The following is a 27,550-nucleotide window of genomic DNA, read 5'->3' as shown; positions in this document are numbered from 1 at the left end:
CATCGTAACTGTAAAATTTGAAGTCTCTTCTACTAGTATTCTATCATTGGTTGTTGCCTCTTCATACATATTTTTAACTAGATCTATATACCTACTTTGAATCCCTTTCTTTTCCAAACTCACTATATTATCTTTCTAGGAACTCTATCATAAGCTTTTTCTAGATCAAAACGTTTAATTTATTAAATTGTTATTTTGTACTATACAAGCTTGTGGGTGGTTCACCATGGATCATGGATTAATGTTTTTTTCTAAATATTCTTAACCAATTGCACTTGGATGCATAAATAGTTAAGGCCCTAACCCATCAATATCCATCATATCACATCCATAATTTTTTTGGTTCCTTGGGGCTATACAACAAGGGTAGCCTATCCCCCAAATCCAAAATCCCCAACCTTGGTGTAGGTGGGATTCGACCCCAAGTCTCTATTACAATCGTCAAGAGACTTTACCAACTAGCTAATGGAAATCTTGTCTTATCACATTCATAATTTAATTTTTTCCGAAGCCTGATTAAGAAATTCATTGGTTTTTAGATGTGAAAAATCACTTTGGATATAAGCTGCCAATAAAGAGTTTGGATCTGCTGACCACAATACATTGCTAGCCACGTTCACTTAGCCGCACATTAGAAATATGGATAATATAAAGTACAAGAAAAATTCCCAATGTGCAATTGTAACATAGCCAATAATGTGTCGTGGTCAATAGATCCAAACTCACCAAAAAAAGTAGGCAAAAGGACCAGGTATGCACCCTCGACGCAATTAACCTACATCTAGCAATGTGATGTAAATGTTTTGATATTTTGTTCAATGTTTTGATGTGGTTTTGAGATGATTAAATTGAGAGATCTTTGATTTAGGAATGGGGCAAGGCGGGTTACATCCTTCCCCTTTTTAATATATGTTTTCCTTTTCTACAATGGCTAATAAAATTTTAAGGTGGTTGCCCTTCATTTGGAGTAAAATTTGAGGTTTAAAAGATAATACCTAACAACGTAACCCGCTGCCATATTGGTAGATGAAGGAATGTATTACCAACAAGCTGTAATAACACACTTATCATCTCCCTCAAACATGACTGAATCAAGACCCAACTCTACTGCAAATTTCAAGCTTTCTAACAGAGCCCCAATAGGAAGGAAGAGGTGTATCAGTACATTGAACCTTCCCCTGTTGAGTCACGAATCACAATTCCCATTGCTGACTGTAGAATTCCTGTTCTTCTATGTATAATCAAAGGATCTATCCGAAAAATTAAACTGATCAAATGCATCGTCCATCTGCTCCCACTCTGCTACCCAACTTATTGGCGTTTGAAGTGAAGATCATCCAATACGAAGTTCCAGCCAGAAACCAAACAAGATTGCTCTGGTCACTTCACACACAATTTGGTTTCGCTAATCTCCTGGCGGCATGATTCAAGACTCAAGTATTAGTGTATTATTACTTAATGGGCATCCCTTGTCAAGATGTGTTCATGTTAACAAGGATCAAAATATCGATATGGTTCGTATCTGTATTCATGGTCATGAATAATGCGACTATATAAATACAAGGATCAAAATATTGAAATGATAAATGGTTAGGATCAAATTATCAAAATGCACTGATACCAAAAATCCGGTATTGGCAAATATCGATGATAGATCCATACTGATGTATTTTTGGGTAAATTGTTGAAACCTCCCCTTAAGTTTGATGAGTGCAATCAAAATATACATTTTGATCAAAAGTAATTACATAAGGGATCTATATACAACTATATCAGAAAGTTCAAGAGAGGTGATTGCAATTACCAAACTTCAAGAAAAGTTCCAAAATCTTTAGGGGAGGTTTTACTGATTCATCCTTTTTCTATTTTATCAGAATAACAGTTGAGAGTGATGCCTTCAACTTTATGATCGTGACGATTCAAAGCAAAAACCCTACAAGCTCCCGGTACATGTGTTACATTTTTTAAGATTTGATAAATTATATAAACAGAAATTTCTTATATATCTGGTCCCGTAGCTCAGTTGGTTAGAGCGTTGGTCTTATGAGCCGAAGGTCGCGGGTTCGAGCCCCGCCGGGACCATTCTTTCTAACAGAATCAAAATCTCATTTTTCTATTCACTCTGGTTGGGGTTTGGAGGTTGGACCTCAGAAAGATCAACCCCCCATAACGATGGTGATGGGCGGGCCATGGCAATCCACGCCGACCATTTCTTTTTCGTTCGCTGCTACTTCTGCAGCATTTTTTTTTGGTCTATGAAATCTCCATTGCCCACCTTGTCGGAACAGCTCTTCGGGGCGTGTGCAATATCTTCTCTGGTATGATATCCTTATTGTTATCATGTTGTTCTTGTTTTGGGCCGCTGAGTTTTGTTTCTCCGTGCAACAAATGTGCCCAAGCTCTTCTCTTAGAATTGGGATGGAAGGCGGAAGGTAGAAGTATTGGCAGCAGCAATGAGAAAAACAAGCGGGAGCTTCAGAGACTTGCCTTGGTTGTTTCTTATTTCAATTGTTTGAAATGGGTGCTACTACCAAAACCCCAAGCATAAATCAAGAGAAGTAAAGAAAAAAAAGGATTAACAAAGATGAAATTTTGATTTGCGCCATATACATAGGTGTTGTTTGTGTTACAGGTACAGGCAAATCTGGTGAGGGTATTGGTTAGATTATGTGTGTTTTCCTTTTTTTTTCTTTAAATTTGCAGCATGAAAGCTTCCAGTTTGAAAGCTTATATTTTAAAATAATGTAAAAATCACATCTAATACATTTTAGAATAGAATATAATTATCTTGTTGACTCTGAAATATCATAAGTAACTTAAAGTCTTAAACAATACTGCTTTGATTATTATGGCATTCTGTTCCATTGGAATTAAAAGCCTTTGTTGTGATATTGAGCTGAGCTATTTTTACATGTTGCAAAGTTTATTAGGAAAAAATTATTAACTAGGACTGAACGAAGGATACCTGTTTTGTTTAATTTAAAGTCACAAGGTTGAGTTTATTTTCATCTTTGCAAAACTAATTTGGGAAAGTTAGCTAGAACTAGACTAAGGACTCTATTTTATGGGATTTGGCATTTCATTCTGTAGTAACACCAATTCGCTTATTCCAAGGGACAATGACTATTGAAGAGATTGTATTGATTAGATATCAAATACTCCAGTTGCAATAGCAAATGAAGCAAGAAAAGGTTGTGGCATGACTCTTTAAACAGTCACAACCTGTGCATAGGATTGAATGCTATGGAGGGGTTTTCTTAACATGACAACAATTGTCATGCTAGGATGTAGGAGATCTACTTAAATTGGTAGGCCTAATTAATAGGGCAAGTGCCAAGCAGGATTTTGTTGTTAGCTTATTTCAAGATGCATCTAATATTTTTCTGGATATCAGTCAGGACCTATGATGATGAGTGAAGTCTCGTAATTTTTGGTTCCATTAAAGAAGGAAAGTCTATTAACTGTATTGATCTTGTAAGGATGGTCATAAATGACTACAAGATTCTGTAGTACACGTAATATTATTAAGAGGTGCATATCTTCTTACCTATGTAATATTATTAATTTGTGTACATCCTCTTATTTACTGACTTTTTGCCATATAGATCTAATATAATCAATTCTCTTACTTTTTCTCAGAAGGAAAGAGTTCAACATGTGTCATATTGTTTAGGTAGTCAGTCCTTGTTGCTGAATAGGACTAGGTGCTTGAATACTAGTTGTTAAAACTTTAGGAATTGGGTAATGCCTACAAACATATAAAATGCAATAGCATTTTTAATTTTGTTTTTCCTCTCAAATTTGTAAAGCTTGGCAGAATAAGAGAAAAAGTATTGCCAAGTTGGCTTCAATGTGCTCATCTCTTCTTGTGAGGTCCAACCATTGAAACTATTTTTGTTTGTAGACTTCTTGTTTCCTTGCTGATATGCTTGTAACTTGTTTGGGAAGCTGGTCACATGTTCATTATTATGACCCCATAAAGTCTTCTCATTCCATTGTTTCAAAGGACCAAAAGTTAAATTACAGGCCTATAACTATAATTTTAGTGTTGCAACTATAAAACTACCATTAGCTTATAGATTTTTATGTCATCTCTTTTCAATATTCCAGTTTCTTATCATAATTCATAACCATTGATTAATTTTTTGTGCTTTTAGTGAAGGGACATGCATATATTGTGGATTAATTACACATGAATGACAACTTTATGTACAGGAGCAGGAAAACCTATTTGCCACTTTAAGGTGTAGGCTGATGTAGGTTCATCCATTTTAGTCATCAACCTTCAATGTTTACTTCTCCCCCTAGGATGACTCTATATATTGTAGTGTGATTAACATGCTGGCTTGCAGTTATTTCTGATTGTACAGGAGTAGGAAAACCTGTGCCAGGTTCATGTTAGATTGTATGCACTAATTCAACAAGGGATAAATAGGAATGTGCTTTGGCTATTGGTTTAAGGCAATAATTGGCCTGAGAAAGCATAAAGAAGATAGGTTGAAACAAGTGAATGTAAAATGGTCCTTGGAATGCTAATATGTTTCTCAGTTTATTTAGTCTATTATTTGGCCATAGAATTCCTTTCATAAAGAAAACTTCATTTTTAGGTAACAAAGTCAAGTTGAATTTTGATGGGATCTTGTTACAGACCCAAATAGGGACATAACGTAACTTCATCTACTTTGAGGGAGACGAACACCTCCAAGGAGATAACTCTCAATTAACAAAAGGCAATTCTCATAATATGCTCATTAAGAGGAAAATTACAACTTAAATAGACACTTGATAATAACTGACTCCTAAAAACTTGGCTCCTAAAATTAGGCAACAACTTGATCACTTATCCCAACCTCAATTTGACCACTCTCCACATAACATCCCAACATGACCCAAAATCCTAGACTCAACCTATGACTTTTAACAGACCCAATAGATATTTATCCACAAAAATCTCAACAACCAAACCTTATCCACCCCAATGACTCCCCTAAATTTCTTAAATTACTTTGGCCCATGGGCCTATTAGTGGGTCCATGATAGATCTCCCTTGGAAACTTGGGTATGGCAGGAATAGGAGGGATAATTAGAAATTCTGAGACGAGGATCTTGTCTCTGTTTTCAGGGCAATTGATTTGGGAAACTCTTTGAAGGCTGAACTGTTGGTACTGTTGCAAGGTCTCCGGTTAGCAAAACACCTGGGTTTTAGAATGATGAGGTGGAAGGGGGTTCAAAAGTAGTCATATCATGGGCAAATTTCAGTAGGCATACTCCTTGGACTTTTAAACAGGTGATAAGGGAAGTGGAAATGATTTCAAAGGACATAGAGGCTGAATTTAAGTGGGTCAGGAGTGCAAATGGGTTAGCTGATTCCCTCGCTAAACAAGGGGTTATGAGGCAGTGATTATTTTGGGCTGTTATGTAATTTGGGTTTGAAAGTAGGGAATGACATTTCTGTCATCAAGTTGTGTACTACCCACTTATTTAATCAAATCTAATAAAATGAAATATATTTTCTTCTGATAAAAAAAAAAGAATAGTGAAGTGGCGGTAATCGAAGGTGAAGTTTCTTTGTCTGAAGTCAAGATGGAGCGGAATGTGTCTTTCAGGAGGCCAGGTGGAGGTAATCGAAGGTGGGAAGCTCTCAACTGGTATCGCAGAATGGGGAAGGAAGGGAGGGCAAGGCTCAACCTTTCTTACAGTGAAGTGGCAGCTGCGGGGGCTTGGCAGGTGTTTGGGTTTCTGGAGGTGAAGTGGGTTGACGGCAAGAGGGTGGTAGTTACGGATCCTCAGGGGGTGAATGCGAGAAGGGATTTCTTGAGGAATTGTCTGGTGGGGAGGTTTTGTCGGGGGGAGGAGACTAGGGAGGTAGAGATGTGGGAACAATCTCTAGAGGGAAGTGGGGGGCAGGGGGGTGAAAGTGAAGAAAATGGCGGATGGGCTCTTCCTCTTCATTTGTCAGTTGCGTGTGTTGGAGAAAATGGGGTCACTGTAACTTTGGAGGAGAAGCTTTGAGGCGCGTCTGAAGACACTGTCTTTAGAACGTTATTTGCCCCCACTCAGTTTCACTGAGTTTGCTATTGGGTTACAGACAAATCCGTTCCCAGGATACAACAGAGCCTTGGGTGAGAATCTGCAACCAGCAAAGTTGAAGAGTCTCCAAAGAAACCTTCAATGAGACTGTAGCAAACTGGACTGAGAGAGAGAGAGAAAGTGAAGTTCAAAAATGTGTGTTTTGGAGTCTGATTCATGCTCCTTAAATAATTTGTGAAGAGGTATGAAGAAAAGGTAGGTGCTGGTTTAGAGAAGGCACCTTGAACAGTCACAATTTCAAACATTGTGACTGTTTAAAAAGTAGTTAACAATTAGTGACTATTAACTTTGAATTGTGCCTCTTGATCACACCCGATAGAATCGTGACCGTTGATCTCATCAACCGTGATCAACGGTCAGCAACGCACCAAAACCAAAGCCACCCATCGCGAGCCACGCGGGTGCGCGTGAAGTGCGAGAAAAGTGCGCCTCTAAAGCGCCTCATTGCGCCGCACACACGCGCGCACACACGCGGTATCGAATCCCCATACTCTCCTCTATTAATTCTAAGGAGTGTAAATCAGCTCCTAATGAAATACTGAAAACAAAACTTATAATTTTCCAATGTGGGACAAGTTCAAAACTGGGTTTTGTAAGAGAAAAAACTGATTTTTCAATCAAGTGTGTAGGTGCAATTTCTCATGTAATTGACCAATCAAACCCATTGGATTTAATCTCTTATGAGGTTAAAATCCAACAATCCCCCACATTGATTGATCAATTACATAGTTCTCTCTCTCTCTCAGTCCAGTCTGCTACAGTCTCACAGAAGGTTTCTTTGGAGACTCTTCAACTTTGCTGGTTGCAGATTCTCACCCAAGGCTCTGTTGTATCCTGGGAACGGATTTGCCTGTAACCCAATAGCAAAATCAGTGAAACTGAGTGGGGGCAAATAATGTTCTCCTCCAAAGTTACAGTGACCCCATTTTCTCCAACAATTTTAGAACGTTATTCTGCAATGGAGGTGGAAGCAAGCATGGCTTCGATCAAGATGATGAACCAAGATCTTGTTCGACTAGACCAGTTCGATGGAGAAAATTTCAACCGATGGCAAGACAAGATGATCTTCTTTCTGACCACACTGAAACTATACTATCTGCTGGACCCGATTCTACAATCACTTCCTGAACCCACTGACAAAGACTCGGAGAAACTAAAGAAGGAAAGAGCAAAACGAGAAGATGACTCACTTCTGTGCCGATGACACATACTGAATGCTTTATCAGATCGACTCTACAACTTCTACAAGGAACTTACATCTCCAAAAGAAATTTGGAAGGCCCTGGAATTCAAATACAAGGTGCAAGAAGCAGGTACGAATAAGTATCTTATTGCAGAATACTTTGACTTCACCATGAACGACCATAAACCCATACTGGAGCAAGTTCATGAACTACAGGTGATAGTCAACAAAATTCGATCCCTTAACATCATCATTCCTGAATCTTTCCAAGTGGAAGCAATTATTGCCAAACTTCCACCCTCTTGGAAGGATTACAGGAAGAAGCTTCTGCATAAGGCTAAAGAACTTACCTTGGAGCAAATTCAGCAACACCTTCGTATTGAAGAAGAGTCGAATTAGAGATAGTAGGGATAAGACCCTGACCGGTATGCTGAACTCTAAGGTCAATTTTGTGGAAAACGGATCGAAGAAGACTAACCCTGCATTACAAGTAAAGAAGAAGGATGGGAATTTCAAGAAGAGCAACAAAAAGAAAGGATCCTGCTATGTTTGTAGAAAGAAGGGGCATTATGCCCGAGTCTGCCGACATCGGAAAGGCGGAACCAAGTCTGCAGACATGGTAGAAGACAATCTCGTTGCCATGATTACTGAAGTCAACATGGTAGAATCGTCTTCTGGATGGTGGTTTGATTCAGGCGCCACAGTCCATGTTTGTAAGGACAAGTCCTTGTTCAAGACATATGAAGAAGTGACTGATGGCCAGGAGGTACAGATGGGAAACCAAACATGTGCCAAAGTTGCTGGAAGAGGCAGCGTAGAGTTGAACTTCACCTTCGGAAAGACACTGACTCTCTTGAATGTTCTCCATGTTCTTGACATTAGAAAGAACTTGGTCTCAGTAAATCTTGTTTGTAAGAGGGGATTCAAAGTTGTCTTTGAATCCGACAAACTAATCCTATCCAAGAATGGGATGTTTGTTGGAAAAGGATATGGTTGTAATGGTATGTTTAAATTAAGTATTAATGAAGGAAAAGTTTCTGCTTATATTGTTGATTCTTTCTCTTTATGGCATGATAGATAGCACACTTGAATTTTAAATCCATAAAGAACATGAGCAAACTTGGTATAATTGCTTACAGTAATGAACCAACTGAAAAATGTGAAATATGTGTAAAATCTAAAATGGTTAAGAAACCTTTCCCTAATGTTGAGAGAAATTCTCAACTTCTAGAACTAATCCATTCTGACATCTGTGAACTCAATGGCGTATTAATTAGAGGAGGTAAGAGATACTTCATAACATTTATAGATGACTTTTCTAGGTACACCTATGTCTACCTTATGAGAACTAAGGATGGAAACTTTGACATGTTTAAATTGTATAGGATTGAAGTTGAAAATCAACTAGAAAAGAAAATTAAAATCCTTAAAAGTGATAGGGGTGCTGAATATTTTAAAAATGAGTTTAATTCTTTCTATGAAGAATTCAGAATAATACATCAGTGTTCTGCTCCCTATACCCCTCAACAGAATGGCCTGACTGAAAGGAAAAATAGAACACTTACAGAAATGATAAACTGCATGTTGTTAAAAGCTAATGCACCCTTAAACCTGTGGGGGGAAGCACTCCTAACAGCCTGCCATTTACATAAAAGAATTGTTTTTAGAGTTAATAACAAATGCCCATATGAATTATGGACAGGAAGAAAGCCTAATTTAACATATCTAAAAGTGTGGGGGTGCTTAGCATATTATAGAGTTCCAGATCCTAAAAGAACCAAATTAGGATTCAGAGCTAAAAAAAGTATGTTTGTTGGATATGTAGAACATAGCAAGGCCTATAGGCTTCTAGACTTAGAGTCCAACATAATAATTGAAATTAGAGATGTTGAATTCTTTGAAAATAAGCTGTGCTCTGAATCTACAGAAAATGAATCTACAAGAAAAGACAGAGAAACTCAGATCTCAATACCTATTGATAATAATGAGACTGAAAGAAGAAATGACACAACTGTAACACCTACAATAGGATTTAGAAGAAGTCAAAGACAAAGAACAGAGAAACACTTAGGTTCAGATTTTATCTCTACTCAGTCAATTGTATTTTTGGTTGAGGCTGATAAAGAGAAGATTTTAAATAAGATACCTATTGTCCTAAACATTGAAAATGATCCAAAAATCTATAGTGAGGCCATGACCTCTAGAGATGCTGCCTTTTGGAAGGAAGCTATAAATGATGAAATGGATACAATAATGTCAAATAACACATGGGTACTAGTAGATCTGCCTCCAGGATCAAAACCAATAAAATGTAAATGGGTGTTTAGAAGAAAATACAACACTGATGGAACTGTACAAACTTTTAAGGCTAGATTGGTAGCCAAAGGATTTAGTCAAAAGGAAGGGATTGATTACTTTGACACCTATGCACCAGTGGCTAGAACAACTTCTATTAGAACACTCATAGCATTAGCATCCATTTATCATTTATTTGTTCACCAAATGGATGTTAAAACCGCTTTCTTAAATGGTGATTTAAATGAAGAGGTTTATATGGAACAACCAGAAGGATTTGTTCTTTCTGGAAACGAGAAGAAAGTCTGTAAACTGGTTAAATCACTATATGGATTAAAACAAACACCTAAACAGTGGCATGAGAAATTTGATTCTTGCATCCTATCTTTTGGTTTTAAACATAATAGTGCTGATAGATGCATCTACTCAAAATTCACTGAAAATTATGGAGTAATTGTATGTCTTAATGTTGATGATATGCTTATTGTGGGTACAAATATGGTTGGCATAAAGGAAACTAAAAACTACTTATCCTCTGTCTTCAAGATGAAAGATTTAGGAGAAGTAGATACCATCTTGGAAATAAAAGTTAAAAAGCATAGTAGGGGCTATGCATTAAGCCAATCACATTATATTGAGAAAGTACTTGAGAAATTTAAGCATTTAGGGTTTAAAGAATATAGCACGCCATATGATTCTAGTATAAAGCTAGTAGAAAATACTGGTAGAGCAATTGCACAACTTGAGTATGCTAGTGCAATAGGAATTGTATGCTATGCTTTGTACCAGACCTGATATTGCATTTGCAGTAAGTAAACTCAGTCGGTTTACAAGTAACCCCGGTGCAGAGCACTGGAAGGCAATTGGGAGAGTTCTTGGGTATCTCAAGAGAACCTTGGAACTTGGCTTGTTTTATTGTGATTATCCAGTTGTACTAGAAGGGTACACTGATGCAAGTTGGATTACCGGTAATGGAGATAACAAGTCCACATCTGGATGGATTTTCGTCCTTGGTGGGGGTGCAATCTCTTGCGCATCCAAAAGACAAATTTGTACATCTCACTCGACCATGGAATCCGAATTCATAGCCTTAGCGGCTGCTGGAAAAGAGGCTAAATGGATTAGGAATTCATTATTGGATATAAAACTTTGGCCTAGCCCTATGCCTCCAATTTCCATTTACTGTGATAGTGAGGCAACTCTGTCAAGGGCCTACAGTGGTACCTACAATGGTAAGTCCAGACATATAAGTCTGAGACATGAATTTGTTAGGCAACTGATTCAAGATGGAGTCATCACTATAACCTATGTGAGGTCAAGTAAAAACTTGGCTGATCCTCTTACCAAGGGTTTGGCTAGAGAATTAGTAAGAATGACAACCAAAGAGATGGGATTAAAATCGTTTACTTAGTCACCTGTAATGGTAACCCAACCTGAACTGAAAAACCATCAGTATTGGGTTTAATGGGTAACAACAAGTTACAGCAATGTGACTGTTAACGCTAACATTGAGAAATTTTCCATCACAACATAAATAGTGCTGTCCGTTATGATGAGAGGTTGAGATAAACTCTTAATGAAGTTCTGAAATGTGTCAAATAACGGAGCACATAGTGGAACTTCACCTATGTGAACATAGAAGTGGTGCCGCTTCTCATGAGGGTTTGGGTTTGCTCTCGGGATTGTTCATGAAACCAGGAAAGAAGCACATGGCCATAACAGTGTTGAGCAAAACTTGAAACTCTTGCAGAGACTGGACATTTTTGTGTGTATAGGTGTCTCCGGTCTGTCTTGAGAGTAATTGGTTTAAGGTCTTATCACCAATAACTTTGACAAGGCTCTGAGATAACTATACTAACAAGAGGTTTAAGTTGATAAACACCTTTTGTATGCATAACTGTGTCATAGTAGTTTGGATTGAGAGAGAACTATGTAATTGATCAATCAATGTGTGGGATTGTTGGATTTTAACCTCACAAGAGATTAAATCCAATGGGTTTGATTGGTCAATTACATGAGAAATTGCACCTACACACTTGATTGAAAAATCAGTTTTTCTCTTACAAAACCCAGTTTTGAACTTGTCCCACATTGGAAAGTTATAAGTTTTGTTTTCAGTATTTCATTAGGAGCTGATTTACACTCCTTAGAATTAGTAGAGGAGAGTATGGGGATTCGATACTGCGCACGCGGGTGCGCGCGTGTGTGCGCCTTAGAGGCGCACTTTGCGCGCACCCGCGTGGCTCGCGATGGGTGGCTTTGGTTTTGGTGCGTTGCTAACCGTTGATCACCGTTGATGAGATCAACGGTCACGATTCGATCGGGTGTGAACAAGAGGCACAATTCAAAGTTAACAGTTACTGTTAACTACTTTTTAAACAGTCACAATGTTTGAAATTGTGACTGTTCAAGGTGCCTTCTCTAAACCAGCACCTACCTTTTCTTCATACCTCTTCACAAATTATTTAAGGAGCATGAATCAGACTCCAAAACACACATTTTCGAACTTCACTTTCTCTCTCTCTCTCAGTCCAGTCTGCTACAGTCTCACAGAAGGTTTCTTTGGAGACTCTTCAACTTTGCTGGTTGCAGATTCTCGCCCAAGGCTCTGTTGTATCCTGGGAACGGATTTTCCTGTAACCCAATAGCAAACTCAGTGAAACTGAGTGGGGGCAAATAATGTTCTAAAGACAGTGTCTTCAGACGCGCCTCAGAGCTTCTCCTCCAAAAGTTATAGTGACCCCATTTTCTCCAACAGCGTGTAGGTGCGGAATGGGTGTTAAGACAAGGCCCTTGGAAGATGGGAAGGAACCCCCTGTTGCTGGACTGGTTGGGGGCGAGCGCCGGTTGCTATTACCCTGATCCTTTTGCAGTTGGGGAGGACTTGGAGTCGAGCTGGATTAGGGTTTTTGGTCTTCCTCTTCTCCTCTGGTGCCCTAGCGTCATTAGGGCTATTGGGGATGCATGTGGGGGCTTCATAGAAACAGATGATTCCCCGATGGAGATTTCGACCTACGAGTGGGTTAGGATGAGAATTTGTAGGGGGAAGGATATTCCGCACAAGGTGGAAGTGGTGGTGGGGAAAGTGGCTTTTACAGTTGAGATCTGGCAAGAGATGTTGCCATCGGTTCGAAGATGGAGAGGTGGTGAAGAGAGGTCGTGTGATGTTCAGATAGAAGAAAAGGGGGCTTCGAGCTATTCCAAAACGTTGGTTCTGGAAGACTCTGGTGAGAGTGTCCTTCCCTTTTCTTCTGAAGTAGTGCGAAGCAAAAAGTCCAGATTGTGGATCTCGTCTCCGGCGGCCGGTGTTGGAGAAGACGATGCAGAGATGGGGTCTCCTATGAACAGTCTGATTAGGGTGTCATCAAAGGGTCCAGATGGGCAGTCCCAGGAATCAGGTGTGAAGGAGGTTCGAAATTTGAATTTGGGGGATAGTGGGCAGGTTTTGGGAGTCGAAACCATTAAATGTTTAATCAGGGAGTGTCTCGTTGAGATCTAGATGGAATCTAATGTGGGCCGCATGTCGGCGAATCAACATGGAGTGATCCAGCCCCCCCTTCTTGGTGCCTCAGTTGGCCCATGATAGCCCAAATGGTATTCTTGGGCCAGGTGTACAGCACCCAACCCAGTCAAGTTTAATTTGCTCTAATACGGAAGTTGGGCTTGGGCCTAATGTTCCAAAAGAACTTAATCCCCCATTGGATGGAGGGGCCCTTTTGAGTCCTATTTTTAGTTCTTCGGCTGGGGGATGTCATCAGGGTGTGGAGGTAGGGGCCATTCGGAATTCTCAGGAGTGTTGGGCGCTTGTTTCCTGTAGAGAGAAGAACGGTGGGGAGGGAGCTGTGGACCTTGGCTCAGTGGTTGTGAAGTCTTTGCCCTCCCAAATGGGTACATTGGAAGGTGAGGTTCAGCAAAAGCCAAATCAGTTAGTGGTGCAGAGTGAGGAAGAGGATCTGTTGGAGGTGGACCCAATTGTGATGGTGGCTGTGGAGTCTCAAGCTATGGCTGATGGAGGTGGACAAGAGGACGTGGGGTTACAGGGGGAAGGGAATAATCTCTAGAATTCAGCTAGGGGAGTTTCATCGGATGGGCAGCTGAAGGAAAGTAGTAACGAATTATTGGCTCAGCCGAAGCTGGTTGGGGAGCAACCGGTAAGTGGTTCTGATTCCTCTTGGGTCTCTTCTAAGTTATTGGGGCTGGGGATCTCACTAGAAGGTTTGGAAGAGGAGACAATCAAGTACTTGGAAGGGGTTGAGCAAAGAATGCGCTCGGCTAGGGGAAAAGCCGCAGTAAAGAAAGGGGGTAATAAGTCTAAACAAAGTAGAGAACTGTTTCGGTTGACCTGGAGCCTTAATGAAAGAGGGGTAGCAGTGAGGGGGGGGGGAGAAAGGCTTAAAAAGGCTTAAATGCCTTTTGTCATACTTGGTGGTTTTGTTATGGAGTTCAAGGTTCTTTCTTGGAACGTTAGGGGTTTGGGGTCGGGGAGAAGAAGGTTGGTTGTTTGTGATTCTCTGAAAACTTCAGGTTCAAAGGTGGTTCTGATACAAGAAACTAAATTGGAAAGTGTGGAGGCAGCAGTGATTAGGAGTATCTAGGGGGAGGGGGAGGTTAGGTGGAGGTCAAAGTCTGCTATTGGAAGTGCAGGGGGTTACTGAGCATGTGGGACCTGACTGTTTGTAGTCTGATTTCATTTCAGATTGGGAATTTTTCAATTTCTCTTGTTTTGAAGCTTGCTGATGATAATGTTTGTCAAGTAACTAATGTGTATGGCCCTAATGACTGAAGTTGGAGGGAGGAGTTTTGGGAGGAACTGGCTGTGGCTAGGGGTAATCTTTATTGTCCGTGGATTATAGGCAGGGATTTTAATGTCACATTGTCGGTGGATGAGAGAAGTTCGGGTGGGAGAAGATCAAGGGATATGGTGCAGTTTGCTGAATTTATCAACAGATTTGAGCTTCAAGACCTTCCTCTCCATGGTAACAGGTTTACTTGGACCAACAATCAAGATCTTCCTACCCTAGTGAGGCTGGACAGATTTCTGGTTACATCTAATTGGAAAGATGTCTTACCGGAGATTAAGCAGATTGCTCTTCCTAGGCTAGTGTCAGATCACAGTCCAATTCAGCTGGTTTGTGGTGCTAGAACGAGAGCCAAAGGGAAGTTCCCTTTAAACTAGAGAATGCTTGGTTTGAGGATGCTAATCTTGTTCCTTTGTTGAAGTCAGTTTGGGAGGAGCTGCAGGTAGAGGGTACTAGTTCTTTCATTTTGGCAAAGAAATTGGGGGCCATCAAAGCAAGATTAAAGATTTGGAAGATGGAAAAGAATTTGAATTCAGACACAGAGAAGAAGGCTCTCATGAGTTTAATAAAGGAGAAGGATACAGCTGAAGAACTTGGTCCCATAGCTGAGGAGCTCAAATTAAAAAGACAGGAGGCCAAGTTGAAGTTTTATAAATGGCAGTGGTGGAAGAAATTAAATGGAGGCAAAGAGCTAAAGTTGCTTGGCTGAAAGAGGGGGATAGGAATACACATTTTTTTCACAAAATGGCAAATGCTAGAGCTAGAGCTTCTGTAATTACCAGACTAGAGGGGGAGGGCAGGGTAGGTATCACAAAGACTGACTTGAAGTTTGTGGCATCAGATTTTTATAAGAAACTGTACAAGGAATCTTGGTCTTTCATACCTTTCCCTAGATCCCTTCCTTTTAACCAGTTGAGTGAGGAGCAATCTTCCCTTATTGAGGGTCCCTTCTCTGAGGAGGAAATTAAAGGAGCAATCAAGTTGTTGGCCGATGAGAAGTCTTCTGGCCCCGATGGCCTTACAAATCTCTTTTACATTAAATGTTGGGATGTGGTGAGATAGGACATCATGAATGTTTTCTAGGACTTTTTTGAGAGGGGTTCTTTGCAGAGAAGCCTGAACTCTACTTTCATCACCCTTATTCCAAAGATTGAAGGTGCAGTCAATATAAGGGATTTCAGGCCGATTATCCTTCTGCATAGTTTTTATAAAATCCCAGCTAAAGTGCTTGCTGAAAGATTAAAAGGAGTACTTGGTAGTGTCATCTCAAACAACCAAAGTGCTTTCATTCTGGGTAGGCAGATGCCGGATTCGGTGCTTATTGCTAATGAGCTCATTCGTTCAAGGAAAAAAGAAGGTTCCCCAGGTTTGATTTGTAAACTTGACATTGAGGAGGCCTATGACCATGTTAACTGGAGATGTGTGGACCTTGTGCTACATTAGATGAATTTTGGGCAGAAATGGAGAAATTGGATTAAAGTCTATCACTTCTCCAAAGTTCTCAGTCCTGGTAAATGGGCAGGCTGCAGGTTTCTTTGACAGTTCCAGGGGCCTTAGGTAGGGAGACCCCTTATCTCCTCTTCTTTTTATATGTGTAATGGAGATCCTGACTCTGTTCTGTAAGAAGGTTGCAAGCTCGTGAGAGTGGGATGGTTTTGCTATTGTGTCGGGGGGAGAGAAGGTGAATATTCTTCAATTTGCAGATAATACTCTATGTTTTGTGGATGCCTCTCCCGCTCTGGTGGAACTTGTCCTTGGAATTCTATCTTGGTTTGAAGTGATTACAGGGTTAAAGTAAATTGGAACAAGAGCCAAATCATCCCAGTTGGCCAAGTTTCTAATTTAGCTGAATGTTCTGATATTTTGGCTTGTTAGATTGGATCCCTCCCAATTAATTATTTGGGCCTCCCGTTAGGGGTGAGTGGTGGTTCCTCTGTCATTTGGGACCCAGTTATTGAGAGATTGGAAAGGAAGCTGGCTTCTTGGAAGGCAAAATATCTTTCTTTTGGGGGGAGGGCGACTGATTAAGAGTACTCTCTCCAATTTGCCTACCTACTTCTTGTCTCTTTTCTATAATCCTAAGAAGGTTGCAAATCAGATCGAAAAGCTTCAAAGGAACTTCCTTTGGAGAGGCTGGGAGGAGGAGAAGAAAGTGCACTTGGTGAGTTGGGAGCAAGTTTGCCTCCCCAAATCAGATGGGGGGTTAGGTATAAGGAAGCTGAAAAATTTTAACTCTGCTCTGTTTGGTAAATGGATTTGGAGATTTTCTGTAGAGCCTGATGCATGGTGGAGATCTCTCATTGCTAGTAAATATGGTGTGAGTTGGGGAAACTGGAGAACTAGGGATCCTCCTCCTATTTGGGGTAACTCCCTATGGAAAGGGATAATGAAGATCTACTCAGATTTGGCCAGGGGAGTCTCAATTAGGATGGGTAATGGTAATAGGACCAAATTCTGGAAGGACCCTTGGTGTTCTGATGTTCCTCTTGCTGAGTCCTTCCCGCTCCTATTTCAGTGTGCTTCAGATCAAGAGGTCTCAGTTTCTGAGTATTATACCATTTCGAGTGGTTCAGTTCTTTGGACTCCCTCTTTTCGCAGGAATCTTTTTGATTGGGAGATGGAAGAATCTGTGAATCTCTTGTCATGTCTCCAAAATCAAGCTCTGGATTATAATTTGGAGGACAAGTGGTTTTGGAGGTGGAATTCTGATGGTCTGTTTTCTGTTAAATCCCTGGCTGCTTTGATAGGAAGGAGGGGTGGGCCTGATTTCCCAGCTCGGCAAATATGGAATCCAACCAGCCCGACAAAAGCATGCTTCCTAGTTTGGACTATGGCTCTAAATAAATGCCTTTCTAAGGAAAACCTAGTGAGAAGGGGCATCTAGGTTTCAGACTTGTCTTGTAGTTTATGTGGTTGCAATGTTGAATCCACTGATCATTTGTACATCCACTGCCCGTTTTCTGCTCATTTGTGGAATCATCTCCTCAACATTGTGAAGGTTATCTGGGTGATGCCGAGATCGGTTAAAGAGTTGTTAAACTGTTGGCAGATTAAGGGTTTGAGCAAGAAAAGGAAGGTTCTCTGGAAGCTGATTCCAATTGTGGTTATTTGGTGCATCTGGACCGAGAGGAACAGAAGGGTTTTTAATAACAAGTCTCTTAGTCCGGAGGATCTATCTCAGAAGTTAGTGGGCAAGCTGGTTTCGTGGCTGTCTGTGACTGCTGAGTTTAGAAATTGTAATGTATCAGATGTTTTATTTTCTGTTTCTTGATGGTTCATGTATTTGCTGTTTTTGATCAGTCAGTCATTTCAGGGACTGATCTCAGCCTCCTGTGTGTATCTCTTTCTCAATAAATATTACTTTGCCTTTTCCAAAATAAAAAATAAAAGATTCATTTTTTGGCTACCCTACTCTATTAAGTTAATGAGAAGATTATGTTTTGATATGACATGGACATTCTCTCTGGACATTTTTTTAGCTGCAAATGGATGTAAATATTTTTTACCTAATGAATAAATTAATCCTTAAAATGGGTATGGAGTATAAAATTACATAAGATTGTATTCACAGAGCTTTTTCTGGTATGATGGTTGGATGACAAACCTCCAATGATGTTATTTCTTTGTCTCTATTGTTGAAAAAGGTACCCTTATCCACAATTGGTATGAAGAAAAGTGTCAAAGTTTTACCTGGAATCCAAGGTTCTCATGTAACCTTATCATTTGGGAAAATAGAATCTCCTACCTCATTACATTAGTTACTTCCTGGTCCCTCTGTATGAAATCTTGTGGATGCAAGGACTTGGTTGTGGATTTTTTTTTTATTGTTAACCTTAAAATTTATTAATGAAAGAAAATATATTCAGTTACAATTGGTTTGTAGTCAATAAAAGTTCTTCTCTCTCCCATTTTTCTTACAACTGTGCCCAAAATAATTGCTGTCTTCCTACCCCATGTTTAGCAAGAGTATCAGCCAAATTATTGGCAGTCTTGATCCATTAAAATTTCATTTCCATATCCTTAGTCAACCACCTAAATTTTTTATCTCATTACTATAACTCCTCATCTAAGCCTCCCTGCTTTGTAGTCATCCCAATATCAACTTCGAATTACCTTAGACAATCAGCCTTTTAATATTCAGACTTCTTGCTTTTTTGTATTTCCTTCAGAATGGCCAAGACTTGGTTGTGGAATCCTACAGGGGCTTTAATGTCCATTTATTTTTTTGATATATGCGGGCCCCAATGGCAGGTGGTTAATTTCCCATAAGCAGATTTGGATTCCTCCATCACTGTCAAAGATTGCCTTTGTGGTTTGGACATCCTCCTTAGGTAAATGCCTCAGAGAAGATCAGCCTTTTTGTTCTGTATGTTTCAAGGAAAATGGGATTCATCTGTTTTCTGCATTGCAAATTCAGCGCCTTTTCTTGGACAAACTTCTTGCTCTTGGAGACTTTTGGACTTAGATGGTGTTTTCCACGTTATGTTCTTGAGGCCTTTTTCTGGTTGGAACTTGGAAGGCTTAATAAGAGAGAAAATTCTATGGAGGTGCTTTCCCTTTCCTTTCACAGGTTTAGGTTGAAGGGAATGTGCTAGTATTTGACAAGTCCTCTACACAGAAAGCAGTCCTAAGGAAAGTAATCGTTATGATTGGCAGCATTGGCTCATGGTTATCTATTTGAAAATTCCTCTTTTCATGATTTTTTTACCATATAATTGACTCTTGGGATTTTTTTTTTGAAGTCCAATTGCTTGTGGCTATAATTGTATACCTTTTCCTTTTTTTTTGTTTTTTTTTGAAAAGATAACTGATATCATTAATCAAGGGAGGGTTGTACATGAGGGGATGTACATGGTCTTGTCAGCAAAAAAAAAAAAAAAAAAAAAAAAACCAAAAACAAAGCCCACTAATAATTTAGCAAAGTATGTGCACTATACAAGAAGTCCTTTTACCTTTATAGTCTAATGCTTTTAAACTTTATCCTGTGTTTAATATGTGAACTACAATATACTTTGTTATTTTTCCCTTCTAGTTCATAAATTAACGCTGCAATCTAATGTAATCTAATTGTAAATCCTTTTTTTTAATAGGGAATGGTAGCTTTCAGTGATAATTTTAAATAAAATTACAATTACAATTATACCACCCACAAGATGGGTGGAACATCAGAACAAGAACCTTACAAACAAGCCCAAAACAAAGCCTCTGTAGTAACTCCTTGCTTAGCTAAAGTGTCAGCCATTCCATTTGCTGACCTTCTTACCCATTTAAAATGCACCCCAATCTCCCTTGCTAAGCTAATAATCTCTCTTAGAGGCTGTCTAAGTGACCATACTCCCAAGTTTCCAGATTGCATCCACCCTATTACCAGCTCGGAGTCTCCTTCCACTTCTAAGTGTTGCATTCCCCATTGTTTCACCAATCTCAGGCCTTGGACCAAGGCCATGAATTCTGCCCTTAAGGAGCCTCCTATCCCAATCAGGCCCGAGTAAAGGGCCAAGACTTTTCCTTCCTCATTTATGAAAACACCCCAAACTGACCTGGACTACCCAAGGAGCTTCCATCGAAGTTTTACTTCACCCTGAACTGAGGCGATGGTTGAAAACTTGAACCACTAGGGTGGTCACTTATTCCCTGAACCATATCACCTCTACCTTATTCAGTGAGGCATTAGCTTGGCCCGAAACTTCTTATTTTAGATATTGAAATGATTGGAAATGTTTTTCCAAGAGGCATTAGGTTTGTGTATTTTTGAATGTGAACCACCAAATTTGGTGGTTTAATATTAGTCCAGGTTTAGAAGCTTTACAATGTTTTTCTTCTACCATCCTAATCAGTGTTTTAAAAGGCGTGGGAGGCCTATGCCTGAAGGCGCGGCGAGGCACTCCCAAAACGCCCTGAGGTGTTGACACCTCTGAGGCGTACTCCTCAGGTGCAAGAGGCATACACCTACGCCTCTTGCGCTTCTTTCATGAGGCGTGCTAGAGGTGTAGGCGCTTTTTTAATGAGGCATGCTAGAGGCGTACGCCTCATGCGCTTCATGCACATCTAATATAAAAGGACAGAAAAAAAAGAAAAAAGAATAAAAAAAGGAAAGGAAAGGAAAAGAAAGGGAATGGAAAGAAAAATAAAGAGGAAAAAAAGAGAAAAGGAAAGAAAAGGAAAGGAAAGGGAAGGGAAGAAAAGATAAAGGGAAAGAAAGTGGTTATTGCCCTGCCCCTTTCAACTAATGTTATGCATCTTTATTCTTAATATAAAAGATTTTTATTAAAAATAAAGAAAAAATGAGATCTCCCCTTCTTCTTCATCCTCCTCCTAAACCCCCTCCTCTTAAGGAGGCTTATGCCTCCTTGTGTTCAGGAGGCTTACGCCTCACGCCTCTAGGTAGTGGAACGCCTTACGTCACGCCTCCACGTTTTAAAACATTAATGAGAATTTATAGTCATTTCATTTTGTTACTTAAGGAGTATTTATTTTTACAAATATTTCTTCAAGGCATTGATTTCTTTCCTTTCTAAGTTTGGCTTTCCCCAAAAGGTTTATATGGGAGAGGGTTGGGGTGGGGTTCTGGTCCCAAGTTCAAGGATTCTTTTTGGAAACTATCTGAAGTAAATGATGTTCATGGCAAACTTTAAAATAGAAGATGAGAATCTAGTACTATTTCATTTCGCATGTTTATGATGTGCACTTGGAGGGGGGGGGGTATGCCAAACACTTGTTCAACTTTTCACCATGTAATATGTAATTCCATGGTAAAAAGGAAAAAGATCCTACAGTGTTGCATGTTATTGACAATTTATGAATAAAAGTAAATTCAATTCTGTTAAGGAGATGCATCTGAGGGCATCCTGACAAACTAGAACTGGGTTGTGAGATCTTTTTATTGACTTAATCTTTAGAGGTGGATTTGATCCCCTTACATCACAGGGGACTAAAATTTCAGTTTTGTTGTTTTTCCCTTGCTAACACAGGTCCTGGTATTAGAATCACTTTAGCCTTTAGGGATGAGGAAGGAAGAGTTTTATTTGCTGTTTCAGGACCCAGAGATGAAGGGGAATCTAGCTAGACTGAAACAATTGCTCTTCTTAAAATCTTTAATTTATTGAAGAGTCTACCTCTTTGATAAATTATCACTTGACTACACTTTAATCATGCAATTAGTTGGATATCTACTATAATAATTTTGTAAGCATAAACTTAATAGTTAGATATCTACTAATAGTAGCCTGACTTTATGCATCACTTCTTTAATCCAAGTTTTCTGTCTTTTACTTCTCAATCTCGTTTCTCATTTTCTAATGTTTGGGCTTATTCCATTGATATGGTTAGATCTCAAGGTGTAACTTCTATTTCACTACACATCAGCTTTCTATCTTTTTACTTGCTTTCTTGTTAGCCCTTTTATAGGGCTCATTATAGAGGGACAAGTATATGTAGGTGTGCTTATGATTTACCCTTAATGGTGGATTTTTAAGGAAGTCAAACATGCCCAAAGCTCTAGTATGTCCGATCAGATTGGAGAAAATGATGTATGAATTCTCCCAACACAAGACTTAAAGGTTATGATTTTTTTTTAATATTTTCTGGTGGACAGTAGACTTTAGTTATCACTCAGATTTTTTTAAGACTCCCTTAGCCCGTAAAGTCAACAACGTGATCCATTCCCTGGTAGTATTTAATTGGCTTCTGCTAGGATGGTTATGTCATTCCTCTATTAGTTCATGCAACATGTTTTTAATCTAGAAACATCATATGTTATATTGTTATCTGTCTGGCTTACTTTGTTCACCAGTTGAGGATATAGCAGCAACTCGAATTTAAACTGCATTTCAGGCATACATGGTATATCCATACATGTAAGTATAATGTATGAGGTATGAATATTAGGGTTACCTATTCTCTCTTTTTCTTTCATTTCTTTTTTTTTATTTTTTCTTTTGGTTAGTAGCAACAAGACTTTTTTTTTTTTTTTTTTTTACATATGTAAAGTTGTAAACATGTATCAGTAAAGAGGATAAGGAATTCAAAAGTAGTTGCATGGCTGCTGTTTTCACTTGTATCTGGTTCTCCAGAGCCTTATTATTTTCTTTTCTGGGCAGCTTTCTTCCTTCCCCTCCCCCTCCCCTCCCTCTTGAGGCATCTCATCCTTTAAAAAGGCCATTACCTAATGTTGGTCCCAACTAGGGTCTTGGGAAGGGTGGACTGGTATATGGACCTAACCTTTGACATTTTTTTTTTCTTCCACAAAGTGGCTTCTTAGACTTGAATCCATGTCTCACACTTCTCAGACTTGAATCTATCTCATCCTTTCTTCTACTCAAGCAGGACTATAAGAGAAGCTATGAAAAAGTGGAAGGGGAGAATTAGCTTGTCACTATGTGATTAGTGCAGAAGTAAAAATATGCTTAGTTGGTAACCCCAGCTCTTTCCCACTTAACTCTTAATTTGAAATGGCATTTGTTTCAAGAATTTAGAAGTTGATACTATGGTCTTATACACCATATTAATATTTCCCTGTGAAAAATGATATAAAATGCAAAACAAAGAAAACACAATTGCGTCCTCAGTTAACTGTATCCAATATTCTTTCACCTCCTGGTTTGGGGCATGAATTTAATAATTCCAATCTTGATCAGTGCCTTTCATTTTTGTTTCAATCATCAAATTGAGTGTTTAGTGAAGACATTCTTAGTATACATCTGGTTCTCACTTTGTTACCATCTTACTGTTTGATTATTATTATGTTAAACTTGTAAATAGTATTGGTTAAACATCTTTTGTACAAACACTTCTTTTGACTTTGTTGCATGCAAGGAAAGCTTTACAATTTTTGCAAGGGTTAACAAGATTACAAGTCCTAACCTAAGGCCATACTGTTAGAAAACAAGCATTGACCACTTTGGAGTTATCTTCATTCATGGAGCAGAATTCAGATCCATATTAGAGCCCGTCAGCTCCTCATGGTAATGGAAGGCCGTATTAGACAAAGTAAACTAGAGAATCAGTTAAAACTGGACACAAAGCTTCATGAGCTAGAGGTACGAGTGAATCTTGCTCTCATATGCAACCACTGACATGATTAAAAATATCAATAATATCATGCTGACAACCAATATTCATTTGTTTTTTATAATAGAAAGCTTAATATGTCTTCACTCATCCATGATTGACTTTGTGATGGCTGGAAGGTTATCGCTTGATGATTGAAGTCAAATTTCATTTTATTTTGTCAACCATTATATTTCCTTTGTTGTTCAGTAGATATTTGTGGAGAGAAGTACAAAATGAAGGAAAAGAAAGTTAAATATAAACTCCTAAGAATAATTTGTTCAAGAATAAGGATTTTCTGTTTCAAGGATGTTCAGTAAACACAGTATAGTTCCTTGTAGCCCACCTTAGTGTGATCTCTTAGACTTATTTGGTTTCAAGAATTGATCATTTGTCCGCATGAGCCTACTATTGATTTTTAAAAATCTCTCATTGGCTCTTCAACATTTTGTGATGCTGTATCAAAAGTTAAAGAACTCCAACTGTTGAGAAAAGCTTCTGTAGGTGTATATCTTCAAACGCCCTTAAAACCCGCACCCACCGAACCATCAACCATTCAATCTTGATCAATAAGATTCCTGTCTATTTATCAAAAAAAAAAAAAAAAGATTCCTGTCTCTAGGTTCCAATATGCTGGACAGCTTAGGGATGGTGGTTAGTTCCTCTAGGATTGGGTTTTCTCCCTAAAACTGAGTTATGGAAGATTGATTTTTAGGCTCAGTTTGAAAAGAGTACAAATACAAATTTGTAGAGTGCAAAACCTTATATTTTGTATTATTTTGTATGTATTTGCACTGTTTCCAAACTGAGCCTTAGGGTTTCAAAGGAAAATTTTCTTTGGATTATTTGTAGCATCTGCACAACTATATATAGAAAGAGTGTGGTTATTTGCCTTGGGTTATTACCTTGATTACATTCAAGGCTATTGGGGTGGTTATTGAGTTAACAGTTATTATTTCTACCAACGTCATTTTTCCTTGGAGATTTTATTATGTTGGATAAAAATACATTTAGCATGGAAAAGATGTTTGGGAGTAAAGAATATACTATTGATTCCTGCTTACAGGAATCAACAAGGATTCCTCTAAGTGGAGCCCTGGAGGGAGCAATATCTCTTCTCTCTAATCTTTCAAAAATTTCATTCACGGTTTCTTATGTTCTGTTACAAGGGTGTCATTAGCAATGTGGTATACCGTATATCGTGTTGCCTGAGTTGACCATGACCCAGGTTACTGCTGGAATTGAGTTGGCCCTGGTCCTGGTCAATTAGCGAATCGGACCCTCTGCCACATCATGTTTCCTTGGTCACCCTTCTGATATGTTGGACCTAGGGCTGCCATCAATGGTCCGTATCAAAGGTCCCAAGCTGAACTTGTATTATCACACAAGGTCTGACTCTGTATTTTGAGCCATCATTATTAATAGGGGCTGCTTTGGGTCTGCACTCTGAATTCCAATTATGATGATCATGAAGTCAGGCTTGGTTTTCTCAATTAAGATGTAAAACTGATTAGAAGATATCCCCAACATTTTTTTTATCATGGTTTGCAGAAGAGAGCAACAAAATTAGCAGTTCATGAATTGCCTAATATTTACAGACTGTATTTTCACACCTACACATTTTGAATTGATGATTTCTTTTCTCATCTCGAGTAAGTGGCGGCCCCAATACGTTGGATCAGTACAAGCCAGTTCATGAACTGCCTGAATTGCAACAGCCGGTTTCCAGTTGCCAATGAATACAATAGAGCTAGAGAGCAGAGACTACTACAGTGGAGATGATGTAGATTGTTGGTGGGTGGGAGCCAAGGCGCGTCCTTGGTTGCTTGGATTTTGAGTGACAACAATAGACGACCCGACTCGCCAACGGCCAACCTGTCTGGAAGTGAAGGCGCAAGGGCATGTGAAAGGGCCACCAATTGACATTCGACAACGCACAGCCACCGGTGGTGGTGGTGGTGGTGATGGTGGAGGTGGACTGACTGGGGCTCGTTTGTCGGAGGCTGGAGCCCCAGCCGTGCAGAACAGTCAATCCCCCCTTAATACTCCCTCGGCTGACGCAACCAACCAGGAGACGACTGGGCGAGACATATAGTACGTTAGAGCTGGAGCTGCTCGAATGTTGTATAACCATGGTTGAAGGTTGATCATTTCATTGATTAAGACAGTTGACCAGACGCCTGCCTAGGCTAGGCTTTGAGGCACATGGCTCTTCCCCAGCTCCAATCAAATAAAACTACTCACGCCATGGATAAAGGGAGCATATCTTTTAGTCTTTACAGAACAACAGTAATATATATAATATAAATAAAGCAGACGATGTCAGGACCAAGTTGGGGGAGAGAGAACAAATGGGCTTTATTATTGAGGAGGAATCTCACATAACATGGTTGCTCCCCCTTGTGATACAAATCGGACGGTTAAAAGTGAGCCCTCAAGTGGACTACCACCCCCCCCAAGTCATCAATTGGTTCGTTCATCTTGGGCTTGTTCTTTCTCTTTGACAGCACCAAAGATGTGGCAAACCGTCAACCACATGTATCGCATGCTTAACAGCAATTTAAAATTAGCGAGATAGGATAAACAAGCATTGATCGTTTCAAATTTCAATCCCATCTGCTCCCAAAACCCATGCCATTCCTGCTTAACTCCCGACACTCTTTCCTTCAAAACCCCATTGGCTAACATATAAATAATATGGGTATTGAGCGCTCCAAGCTTTTCCCAACTCGGTTTGGATTGGGGTTTTTACCAACTTTTGCCAGGCTCGAGTTTGGCTTCATCCAGCTTTTAAAATGTCCTCTCGTTTATTTTAAATATTGGACCTATTAGGCTACCTAGGTCTCAACCCTAAACTTGTTATAAAATGAGAACAATTGTTATAGCTGGACAAATCAACCCAAATTTGAGCTTAGTTCAGACAGAAGAGCAATTTGGCAAATTAAAACAAACTAGGCTTGGGAACCAGTTAGAGAGCACATTCGTTTTGTTTTGTTTGGTTGGTCTAGGGTCACCTGGAGCACTCGGGATCCGTTTATCCTCGCTTGGCTGTGTATCACTTGCTATGTAACCAATCGTGAATAAACACGTCAGTGGTCTATACCCATGGAGCTCACATGCCAGCATACAGAATACTGGCGTGTTCATTTGTAATTGGTTAGTGGCAAGTGATACACAGCTAAACAAGCAGCAGTCTCGGGCTCCATCCGGAGGAAATGGCACCTGTTACCAAGTGGGCACATCATATTATGCTACAAGTAGATGGTAGGCAAATGACTTGTAAACCTACATAAATTTATAATGCTAGGTTTGCATGTTGGGATCCGCCTTTCTGACCTCAAGAAAACAAAACAATCACCCTCTATCGGTCTATCCTTTACAATATTTTATTATTTCAGTGTATTATTTCTTTAATCTATAGTTAAGATTGAATTAAATTTAGGCAATGTACAATGAATGTATAATGTTAGTTGTGGCTGTAACAAAAAATGCAGAGGCCATGGCAATTTTCTGTGCATTTGGATCCTAATTCCTTCTTAATTCAATAGCTTAGATGTGGCTGATGATATCCTCCATTGAATTAGATCTACATCTACCCTTTTTGTTAAAGCCTTAAAGCAACACCCAATCCGAGTCTGAAAGATGGATTTGCTACTCCTTGAGTTCAAGGAACAATAGCTTAGTCCAATTGAATACTAAATTGCTCAAGCATTAGTCCAATAGGAGAATTTCGAAGCGGCAGGCGGCAGGTATGCTTTTACTAGGTTAGCCGACCGTCGGCTGCTGGCGGATGGCTACCGCTGAAAGGCGAATCAAAGGAATTGCCCGATTTTGAACCAGTGCCAATAGTGCGACATTAATGGATTTTCATGATTGTTTCGTCTGACACAGAACAGAACTACTGTCAAATTCCAACAGGGTACCATGCAACTTCTGCTAAATGCCAATGGAAGGAGACCTCCTTTACATGGATTATGGTGAGCACCCCCCCTCCCCAACAGACCCAGATCCACCAATTTCTCTACCTTGTCCTTCCTCGGCAGAAGCTCATTGATCAACTCTATTCCAGACCCATCGATAACAATGTGATCGGTTGCCATCCAAGACAATGTCCGGTCACCAACCACCCATTTAC

General features: G+C 39.5%; 1 long non-coding RNA gene and 1 other non-coding gene across 2 annotated transcripts; both read left to right on the top strand.

The window, feature by feature from the left end:
* Positions 1-2,008: 2,008 nt before the first annotated feature.
* Positions 2,009-2,082, top strand: TRNAI-UAU (transfer RNA isoleucine (anticodon UAU)). The gene has a single exon. It is a non-coding gene; the product is annotated as a tRNA-Ile (tRNA).
* On the top strand, positions 2,064-27,404 carry LOC148802980 (uncharacterized). Its single transcript, XR_016080586.1, has 2 exons — positions 2,064-2,632; positions 23,294-27,404. It is a non-coding gene; the product is annotated as an uncharacterized LOC148802980 (long non-coding RNA).
* The last annotated feature ends 146 nt before the right edge of the window (positions 27,405-27,550 follow it).

This window comes from Nelumbo nucifera, chromosome 1 (genome assembly GCF_055504915.1).
Source record: "Nelumbo nucifera cultivar China Antique chromosome 1, China Antique-T2T, whole genome shotgun sequence".
Lineage (NCBI taxonomy): Eukaryota > Viridiplantae > Streptophyta > Magnoliopsida > Proteales > Nelumbonaceae > Nelumbo > Nelumbo nucifera.
The sequence above is the reverse complement of the archived record's forward strand: the minus strand, read 5'-3'. Positions and strand labels throughout refer to the sequence as shown.